This window comes from Marmota marmota, unplaced genomic scaffold (assembly GCF_001458135.2).
Source record: "Marmota marmota marmota unplaced genomic scaffold, marMar, whole genome shotgun sequence".
Classification (NCBI taxonomy): domain Eukaryota; kingdom Metazoa; phylum Chordata; class Mammalia; order Rodentia; family Sciuridae; genus Marmota; species Marmota marmota.
In genome coordinates, this window is record NW_026000020.1 from 9,492,968 (window position 1) to 9,503,962 (window position 10,995).

Consider the following 10,995-nt stretch of genomic DNA (forward strand, 5'->3'; position numbering starts at 1 on the left):
GGCAGTGGGGCTGTGTGCCCTGGCCTCCTGGAGCTGACCATCCCCGCACGGTGGCTCTTCTTTCTGAGGGGGCACCTGCACCTGTGCCCTCCGATGGCAGGTGGCTGCATTTCCCTGAGACTGGGCTGGGTAACTGTCACACAGAGAGCCTCTCCTGCTCCTTGCACCAGCATCACCATCGAGGCTGTGGCTCCTGTTTCTGCTCTTGGGTCCTGGGGATCTTGAGTGAGTCCTACATGACAATCAGTTGGTTCTGGCCAATCGATAAGGGAAGGGAGATCTCAGCCACTGCCTGAGGGGACACATGTGGCATCTGGAAAGAGTTCCTGCTCTAGAGCCAACAGATATGGGTTCAAGGTCTCCCTCCTACCTTTCTAGCTGTGTGACCTTGAGGGAGCCACTTGACCTCTCAGAGTATCCACTTATTTATTCATGAAATCAAAAGTGGGTTGGGAGCCAGCAGGAGGGGCCTTGGAGGTGAGTATCTGTGACCTCCTACAGGCTGTCATGCCCTTGATTCATTCATGCTGTCCTCTGTCTGGTGTGAAGTACTTAGAGGTGTCTCAACAAAACCATGGGATTGATTGCAACACCAATAAGAGGGTCTCAGGCAGCTGTCAGCCGTGTAGCCCACCAGGATTACCTGGAGAATTTTCAGAAACATGAAGGAATTTGCTCCTAATGGCTGTGGACAGCAGCCCTGGGACTGTGTGTCTGCGTGAGAGACAAGTGGAGATATTTCAACAGGAGGGTGAAGAAACACCAATTTGTATCCTTAGCAAATATGCCAAGTCACATTTATGATTGAGAGCAGCCTTCTCCAGGGGGACACATGTGGCTGGATGGCAGGACAGCCTTGGTGCTCTTGAGCACAGTGTTCCTTATCGTGGGTTTACATCAGCCAGTGATTTGTGCTCAGGGATGTTTTCCTGTGAGCTCCACTTGATTGAGGTCTCGTTAGCACACACTCCAGTGCCCCCCCAGCAGGGCTCAGTCTCTGAGTTTTGACATTTATAACATGCATATGACCACCACCCCAGTGCAGAGAGAGAACAGATGGTCCAGGAAGTCCCCTCAGGGTACAGGGTTTAAAGTCCCTGGGTGATTCCTCCTGGGGCTGTCTGAGCCCCTTCTCTGACTTGCTCAGGACAGCTCCTCACAAATAAGCCTGGCTGACCACACCCTCAGCCCCAGGTGAGGCTGGGACTCTACCTTTCTTCAAGCCCTGCCCATGTTTTGAGACTCCACCCATGTCTTTCCTTTTGCAGATGAGGAAACCGAGGCTCAGGGTGTGGATGCAAGTGACCCCGATACCAGGTTTTGAAACTAAGCCCGGACTTGGGACAATCAGGACCCGTTGCCCTTCATTCTTCCTCATTTTTATCTGCACCCTAAGCCTGAAGCCCAAACAAGAGACTAAGGACTGCATCCCGCTGCTCTTTCCTTTCCTGGCCTGCTGCCTGCACCGTCCTGCTTTGGCCAGAGCCCCTTTTGGGTGGGGTGTGCTCCTCTGCCTGTTTTTCAGTGGTCCTCTGCACACCTGCCTGTCCTGGCCCAGGCCATCTCTCAGCATTAACAGTGAGTGTGTGTTTAGGAGGCCAGGCTGGTGGAGCCCTCGAGGAGGAAGACTCCAGAAGCCAACTGAGAGGGGAGTGTCACAACAGGGTATCGGATCCCCAGCTCATTTCACTCCTTAGCAGGAGCAGCACAGGGCGTGAGCCTCACAGGGGAGGAGGGTCCCTCTCACCAAGTGCAGGACCTGCTGTGAGCAGGCAGGACAGGCGGCCCAGAGGGGCAGGAAGAAGACACTGCCAAGGGAAATGGCTGCTTTCCTTGGATGACTGGGAGCAAGTCCTGGGGACCTGGAGACTTGACAGCAGCATGACAGTGGGCTCTGGGGGACATTCCTGGTGGAACGCGGAGGTGAGCACTCTGCTTTCCTCTGTCGAGGGCCTCCCTGAGCACATGCAGGACTTAGCAGGGCGTGCTGGGCTGGTCCAGGCACTTGCCCTTTGGACACGGGGACCTGGAGGTGCTTGGGCTGCAGAGAAGGAGCCGTTGGGTTTGGGGGCCTGGGGGTCTGGGGGTCAGGTTTTCACACTGCAAAAGCAATCGTGTGACGGCTTCATGAGAGCGTGGATTGCAGAGGCAGGTTGTACTTCACCCTTGTAAGAAGGAACGAGGCTCCTGCACCCTGTCTCCCTTGGAAATGGGTCAGCTCACCTCAGGAGGGAGGGGTTTCAGTCCCTGAATGTGGACAGCCCAGGCCGGGTGAGGACAGATGGTATCAGGCCCCTGAGCTCCCTAGTCCTCCTCCTCAGAGTGCATGGGTGGGGGTAGGGAATCACCTTGGTGGCCTTCTGTTCGTCTTCATGTCTGAGCTGCCGTCCTCATAGCAATTCCCCAGGCCACCTGGCTGGGACGCAGCTTCCATTTGCTGCTTATGATAGGCCCACTCTAGGATTTAAAGGAAACAGGCAAGAATGCAGGGGGTTGTATGCTTTAGGCAAGAAGGAAGCAGAATTCCATCAGGCTACAGGAGTGGAATGAGGACCAAGGTCCTCTGATCCCAGCCTCGTCCCTCCTGAGGAAGTACAGAAACTGAGGATTCCAGATCCTTCCATTGGCCCCTTGGCCCTGGCTCCCTATGCCCATGCCAGCCTCTGCCCCATCTTGACTTAGTGCCTGGCCTTGATAAATGGTCACTCTTGCTCTCTGCTGTGTCCCCAAGTGCTTAGAGAAGCGCCCAGTACGCAGCGCTTACTCAGTATTTGTGGAATGTACGGATTGTCCTTGGGGAATCTGCAGAGTGAATGAGGAGACAGGGAGACGCGGTGCGGTGGCTGTGGAACTGAGAATATCCTGGGTCCCAAGGATGGACCTCCCACCCCTCATTACCAGGCAGGTGGATCTTTAAGTACCTGGAAAAATAAAATAAAACAGATATGAAATTTAAATAAGAGGTGATGTTGAAGGGTAGAAATGGGGGCTAAGATAGTGGAGAGGGCCTGAGGGAGGGCCACCCCCCAGGCTCCAGGCTGCTGTGGGAGGAACACCCTGCGGGGTTTCGGGAGGATCAAATGGCGGTGAGGTTTGGCCATGAGCAGCCCTGGAGTGGGCCTCAGTCCTGTCCTGGCCAGCGGTGTGTCCTTGGGTATGCCAAGAGGAATTTTCTCTTCTGCAAGATGGTGAGATTGTCCTCCACAGTGGCAGTTTCTTCCAGTTTATCCTGGAACTCAAATGATGAGGTTTTAGGAATCGAATTCAAATGCCCACCTACCATTGGACATCGGGCCTAAGCTCGACCACCTACTCTCAGGGGAATCACAGGTTCGGTGGCCAGCAAGGATGGCCAGGGTGACACTGCGAGGGCCCTGAGGGAGTGGGGAGAGGTGGATGGTGTGATTTCAGGTGGAGAAGAATATGCCAGGTGGCCCGAGTCCCGAAGTGAGGCATTGCAGAAGAGGCACCTGCCTGCCAACTGTCTGCCAATCAGACTGAGAGCGTCCCCACAGGACCTCGCAGGGGCTGCCAGGTCCATGTTCCACAAAGCGGGAACAACTGATACTTAATTACACAGACAGGGGCGAGGAGTGCAGCTGTCCCCAGAGTTAACTCTCAAGGAGCTGCAACTTCTGTAATTAGTTGGCCGCCAGATGCAGGGGACAGGCTTTCCCAGTCCCAGGAACAAGGGGCTACAGGGCTTGTCCACCCCCAACCTTGGCCCCCTGACCACTGCCTCGCCTCCTCACAGGGAGCATTTGCTCTTTGCCGGGAGGGAAGTGGATTGGTCTGGGCACAGCCTTGGGGCACCTTGCTTTGGCCCTATGCTTTTCTCCTCTCTTCAACTCCTTCCCCAGAAAAAGAGCCCAAGGCTCTGCAAGGGGTGGGGGGGGGGAACTCCTAGGAGCCCTTCTGATCACCAGGCCTGAGGGACGCTGGGATGTGTCTTTCAAAATGGAAAAGCCAGGATACACCCCCTTTCTGGGACCCCAGGCTCCCTTCCCCACTGATCCACACTGGCCTTGGATATCTCAACGCCGCATCCAATCAGGAGCATTGCCGCATGAGATGGCACCTTGACCATCAGATCCCTTTAGGTTTAGGTACGTGACAAGTTACCTCTGGCGACTGCAAAGAATCACGTGTCAATCTCCCCTCTGCGCTGGGCTGCAGCAGCTGGGGCCACACGGAGCATCCGATGATGTTCCTGTTGGTGTAATGCCTGCCCTGAAATAGATCTGCAGAGGGTCATTGGGAGATGGAGGACAGAAAGCCCTTGTCGACACTTTGCACCTTCATTTCCTGAAAGGGCACTTTGAATGGCATGGGGACTCCCACCTTCTGGTTGGCTGTCAAGTGAACAGCGTGCAGTGTATACTTAGCACCTTCTTCAGAATGAATCAATGTGGACTGAATAAAATCAAGGCGATCCCAGTTTCCCTAGCATCACCAGCTCACTGTATCTCTTGCTGAAACCTTCCTGTCACATTAGGAAACTTTTCTCTGGTCAAAGCACTCTCTGTAAACTGCAGCACATGGGTGATCAGATTTTGCAGTGGAAATGTCTTTTGAGCTGCAAACCGAGTACATTTTTCTGGGAAGTGCTTGGGTCTTTTGCAATAAGGGAGCACCAAACCTCCAAGGGGGTAAGGATCACAGCTGCCTCCCGTCCTGTTGACCCAAGAGCCAAAGTGCAAGAGGAGAGGTGGAGGGCTTCGCCTGGGCAGAACACGTTGGTCATTAACTTTGTAAAGGAACCTTCTGAACTCACTGCAGACTACTTGGCTCTGGTGTGTACACACTCAGCTCTGTCCTGGCACATCTTGCTTCTTGATTGTTTGTTTGACTTACTGGAAAAGAGCTTGCCGTTCCCATGATCCTCTACAGGGTGCACAACGGTGTGTGTGGCAAGGCTCCATGTCAGGGGACAGCCAGTTGGCAGGTGGGGCCGGTGGCATGGGTGCACACTCAGACCCGCCTGGGGTGGGGGCTTGGCACTCAGAGGAGTTGCATTCGGACATCTTCTTGAAAGGAGCTGTTAGCGCTGGTCCAAGGGCACCGGGGACTCTGGGCAATCCTGGTCTGCCGGCAGTCTTTTCCTTTCCCTTCTGGCCACCCCGTCCTCCTACCCGGGGTGTAAGGACACCATCCCCAAGGTGGAGGGTCCAGGTGGCAGGCAGAGTGAGATACAGCGGGAGGAGCACTTTCACTGGTGCCATAGAATTTCCTACTCCTGAGATGGAAGGGGAGCCAAGGAGCATCCAGTCCAACTGCCTCACTTCGCCCCCAGGAGGGAGCCAGACCCAGAGAGGGAGGCGGGAAGGAATCAGACCTCATCCTGGAGAGAACCAGGTCTGTAATTCAGGTCCCTGGTGCCCAATCCCTTTCTCATGTGAGTGGCCTCTGCTGCTCCAGAGTGGCCCTGAGTTAGTCTGAGGCTCCTCTGGGAGGGTCAGCGGTCTCTCTGTGAAGCCCACGTCTCAAGGTACTGGCCTCAGGTTTGTGGACAAATCCATGATCCCCACCTTTCCAAAGCTCTGCTCAACCACAAGAAGTTTTAAAATATTTATCATGAACTTTAACCCTAAAAAAACCCTGGGGGTAGGATCACTGCTTCCATTTTAAAATTGAGGTAACGGAAGATGTCGTGGAGATGCTGACCAGCTTGTTCAGAGCTACACAGGTGGCACCTGGAGAGGTGGGCACTGGTACCCTGGTCCTTGGACCTGTGCCGCAGGTCTCCATCTGGGCCCTCCTGCACCTGCAGTTAGTGAGGGGCAGCCCACAGGGAGGCCCAGGGCTGGCTCCTCAGCAGGGGAAGGGACCAAGGGCTAGAATCCATTCTAACCTACACGACCTGATCTTATTTGGACTTTTACTGGCCTGCAGTACACATTCTGCTTCTTTTTGGGAGTTTAGAATTCAGAGTGTATCGATTCCCAAGGGTAAGAGAGGATTTTTGTTTTATACACTGAAAATAATAATCTTGTCATACAAACTTGGGTTTGAGTTCAGTCCTATCACTTAAGAGCTGTGTGACCTGGGAAAACCTTCCTAACCTCTCTGAGACTTTCTGACTCTCCATAGGAAGATGCACATGCATGTTGGATGTGGAGTGCGTCTGGGGACAGCAGTGCTGTGGGGAGGGATGAGGTGAACGGCAACACAGGCTGTGCAGGCCTCTGAACTTGGAGGCCTCTGCAGAATGGGCCTGGACTGAGGCAGAAAGCCAATGTTCAGAGTCCCCGTGGACCACTCACAGGACTGGGGCTTGACTTCGGGGGAGTTGGCTTTCTGCATCCAAGTGCAGTTCCCGAGAGGTCCGGAGCTGGGGAGTGCGTCCTTCAGTCCTGAAGTGGGGCTGGGTGACGCAGGACAGGGGCCAACCCCGGCGGCACTTCGCAGTGTTGTCTTAGGATGGAGTTCAACCACTGGAACGTCGCCGGGGCGCAGGGGCCGATCGGAGCATGTGCGGCAGGTGTGAAGCCCCTGCGCCCTCCGCTCCCCCACTCCTGCTCTGGGCTGAGGGGCTGCTACCAGTCTCCCAGGAAAAGACCTCGGGGACCTCAGAGGAACAGCGGCGGGAGCCTCACCCGGGACCAGCCTCCTTCCATGGCACATCCCAGCTGGCCACCCTTCTGGGGGCGAAGGGTGTGCGCGCCGGCTGGGTACCTCGGCGAGTCCCCAGTGGACTTCCAGAGCAGAGACGGTGCCCCAGGATTCACCTCACTTCCCAAATGATGCGCTTGCATGGCGCCCGGGGCCACCACGGGTGCTCCTCACACCAGGGAAACCTCCGTGGAGAGATGCTGTAGCGCCTGGAGCCCTGGCGCCAACGCAGCAGCTCAGGACCAGGTGCCAGGAGCCCCTGAGCTGGAAATCTAAAACCCAAACGCTTTTGAGCAGAGTGTGGAACTTTGTTAGATGTACATAGATATTTAAAAACATCATATAAAATTACCTTCAGGCTATGTGTTAAAGGCAGATGTGTTGAAACCTAAATGAATTTTGTGTTTAGACTTGTGTCCTATCCCCAAAATATCTCATGATGTATATGCAAATATTCCAAATCCCCCAGATCCCAAAGTCTGAAATATATCCGATTCTAAAACATTTCAGATATGGTGTCTGCAACATGTATATGGTTTTCTTTAATCCCCAGAACCCTCCAGGGGGGCTATCATTCCTAGCTACCTTATACAGATGAAGAGCCTGTGGGTCCGAGTGGTCAGGTCACAAGCAGACCCAGTCAGTAAGAGCTAGGACCCAGGATCCCTTTCAGGCCCTCCCTCCAGGTCAGTGTCTTGATCTCTTGCCTGAAGTTCCTTCTTTTCAGGGAAAATGAGGCAGATTTAGGGGCATGCTGGGGAAGAAAGAAAAGCAGGTGTGTGGAGTTAAATGGCTTTGCCAGCCCACACAGGGACCAGAGCGGATAGTGATCACTTCTGTTCGTCTCAAAGGGGTTGGTGGCGTGGGATTGGGGACGAGGAGAAGTCTCCGCCTGGAAGAAGTTTGGGAGTTGGAATGAGTTTGTGAAGAAGGTTGTGGGTCGCCTTCCCTGGAGACGCAAGCAATTAGGACACAGCAGCCACCGGTGGCAGTAATCAGTGGTTCACTGCCCATCAGAAATCAGGGGGGGCTGGCGGAACGGCGGTCGGCCTGGCTGCCCCACTTCTGGACGACCTGTTTTGGAGAAGGAGCTTGCCGACCAGGACCCCTGGGATGGCTGGTTATTCCATCTTCTTAAATCCCTCCCTTCCTCCAGGGACCTGGGAGCAAGTGAAGCCCCTGTGCCTTTGAATCCATTTGGTTCACTTACATAACACCTCGGAGCCCCACCTGCTGCAGGAGGCGGAGGCTGTCCGAGGCCCTGCCAGCAGGCTGCTCCTTTTCTGGCAGGGGCTCGGTGTCCCCCCTGGTGTCCTTGAGTCTGAAGAGGCGCGTCCCAGAGCTGCCACCTACCTCCCCCTCCCGACCCAGTTCTTCCCCTGGAGGGGCTTGCTCTTGGCCTTTCCTGCCTCCCCACCTCCAGGGCTGACTTTGGTTTCCCTTCTGACCGCGTCCCACTCTGGCTGTCCAGGTTACGTCTGCTCTGGTTTTCCAGGAAGTCGCACTATCCAGGAGGTACCAACTGGATCCAGAACCCAGATGTGTTCATTTCAGCCCCCAGGACACCGAGGCTTAGAAGAGAGGGCTCCGCTCAGACTCCCGCTCTCTGGCACTTCTCTGTGGGTCAGCCTGAGTCTCCTTACCTGGGAGCAGGGATGGTCCTGATGCTGGTGGTTGCTGGGACTTGCTTGCAAAGGGTCAGATGCCTGCTCCAGAGATGCCATTGAGAGATGGCTGCCACCGCTGCTGGTGGTATGACTTTTATTATCCTCTGACGGCAGGCTCCCTTGATAGCAGGATGCTGCAGAGAGATGGTTAGAAAGGGGGAGCCCCTGCCCACTTCACAGACAGTAGGACCCAGGCTCAGCAGACAGCCCAGGGTGGTGGACAGGAGCCCTGGGGGCATATTGCTGCTGCTGCTGCTGCTGCTGCATGAACCTCGAGTCGCATGGAACCCAGGACCTGCACTGGTGGGCTCCTTCTAGGTCAAGGGCTGGGAGTCTGTACAGACCCTGGGCTGAGCATTGACTCCTGGCCCATAGCCAGCACTCTTTTTCAAGTTTAGTCTGTGTTTCCTCCAGTGAACCTTTCTCCATGATTACCAGGCTGGTTCCAGCTTCTCACAGGAAGAATGCAGGTTACAAAGGAGTTCAGAAGCTCAGATCTTTTGCATGATGAACTGTCATTAGGATTCCTGGATTAGCTAAGAGTGTGCGCCTCCAGAATGGGCTGGACCAGCACAGACCCCGGCTGCTGTCAGAACAGTTGATACTGCATCCGAAAGAGGGGTTTCCTGGTTCTTGGATTTACCCTGAAAGCTGACCTCTTGAAGAAACAGCATTGATTTGGGGACATCGAAGGCATAGACTTTTGGGGGACCTCGGGAGAAGTCTGCAGGCATGTTCAAGGACTTTTGAGGTTGGTGGCACTGTTTCTATATGACATACAATTCCACCTTCCTTCTTGGATTCAGACGGTGTCTCTGGAACTGTGACAGCCACAATTAAGGTCATCTATGGCTTACAAACAGGGAATTAAATCTTTTCTCTAAGCCCTCTAGTTGGGGCAGGGAGGGAGACCACAAGCACGAGGAAAAGCCCCCGTGTTGTTGAGAGGAAACTTCCTCCTCCCCTCCTTCCTCCCTTCTTCTCTCCATCCCCTCTTCCTCTCCCTCCTCTCTTCCTTCCTCTAGTTCCTTCCTCCTTTCTTCTCCTCTTGAAATATTTATTGAGCATCTATTAAGCACCAGGCATTCAATTAGGGGGTGTTGAGGAAGGAGGGGTACAAACCTTGTCAGAATCCGACCTCTTTTCAGGATGAATCTCCATGTTGTGGAGAGAGAAAGCAAAGCTGTGCACAGAGGTGACCATCTGAATCCTGCCCCCCCCTCCACAGGAAGTTGCCCCCCACCATCTGCTCTGTGTCACAGGGCAGATCTGCACAGAGTGGGGTGTTTCCCTAGCAGAAGGAGCGCAAATGCAGTTGGGGGAACAGAGAAGCTATTATGCAGGGTGTGGTGGTCCAGGGGATCCTTGGAAGGAGGGGTGTGTCTCTGGGTTTTCCACATCCAGAAATGGTCCCTTCCTTCTCNGGGGGAGGGAGGGAGGGAAGGGGAGGAAATGATGAGAGGGAAACAGACCTCTTTAAACATCCGAAACATCAGCTGGTTTGATAAACAATTTAGGGTCTTCTGCTGCACCATATCCTGCGAGGCAGGGAGGGGAGGGGACTTCACTGAGGGAGGGAGGAAGGGGTGGAGGAGGGTGGAAGCGCCTGGCAGGAAGGGTCCTTTTGGCTCTGGACACGGGCTGGGTGGTGGGCAGCTGGCAGGAGGAGTGGGCATTTGTAACCTCAGTGCTTATAACTCAAGGTGCTTTTCTTTTGAAGGTAAGGATGACGTGTTGGGGGGGGGAGCAGCGGGTGCAGGCTGTCTTGCTGTTAGTTTTAGGGGGTGTCCTCCCATCTTTTATCAACTGATTAATGAATCTTATTCCTTCGCGCACCACACAGCGTTCTTGGAGGTGAGCATCACCAGGAAGAGATAAAAACAAAGATGAAGTGATTGCACCAATATGGGTGAATCTGCCTTGGTGACCAGCGTGTGAAATGGGACCTGCGGTGGGCAGATTTGACCAGGTCCTCTCTGTGGCGAGCTTCTCCAGGGAAACATGCTAAACCTGGGACCCTGGCAGGGGGTGGGGGGGGCGTCAGGAGCCAGGTGGGCTGAGCCATGAGGCAATGGCCACCTCAAAAGAAGTAGAGCTGGGTTCAGTCCTCTGGGCCTGGAAGCTGTGACCCCCGTTAATGTTGCTCCCGTCTTAGGCACTAGGTTCACTGTGGGTGACGGAAAGACCCTCTGCTTATCCCTCCTGGTGACACTAACCGCCTCACGTATTGCTAATCAAGATCTAGAACCCATGGGGAGCACCTGACCTGCCTCCTGTTCACAGGGGTATTGACCAAAGACGTACAGAATTACCCTGGGCATCCTGGTTTCGTTTCCTAACGTGTTTCTGGTCGGGATGTACCCGCCGCAAGAGTGAGTGCTGGGCTGAGAACACCTCCTGGACACCGTGGGTCCTCCAGGGCCACCGCCCAACGCTCCCCAGGGTGTGTTCTCGCAGATCATGGGTCGCCTCCACAGCAGACACGGCCTAGCCAGCTCTCATCTGAGTCAGGTCTGAGCCCCACAAAACCTGCTGGTCCGGGCTGCGGATGTGGCTCAAGTGGTAGCGCGCTCACTGGGCATGCGTGGGGCCAGGGTTCAAGCCTCAGCACACATACAAACAAAGATGTGTGTCCGCCGAGAACTAAAAAATAAATATTAAAATCTCTCTCTCTCTCTCTCTCTCTCTCTCTCTCTCTCTCTTTAAAAAAAAAAAA

The 10,995-nt window shown here is 54.6% G+C and overlaps 2 long non-coding RNA genes across 2 annotated transcripts; one reads left to right on the forward strand and one right to left on the reverse strand.

Moving 5' to 3' along the window:
- Positions 1-450: 450 nt before the first annotated feature.
- Positions 451-4,752, reverse strand: LOC125618834. Its single transcript, XR_007350223.1, has 4 exons — positions 4,123-4,752; positions 2,765-3,229; positions 2,349-2,457; positions 451-714 (listed from the first exon to the last, which is right to left on the reverse strand). It is a non-coding gene; the product is annotated as an uncharacterized LOC125618834 (long non-coding RNA).
- A 4-nt stretch (positions 4,753-4,756) lies between these two features.
- On the forward strand, positions 4,757-7,116 carry LOC125618833. Its single transcript, XR_007350222.1, has 2 exons — positions 4,757-5,355; positions 6,409-7,116. It is a non-coding gene; the product is annotated as an uncharacterized LOC125618833 (long non-coding RNA).
- Positions 7,117-10,995: the final 3,879 nt, after the last annotated feature.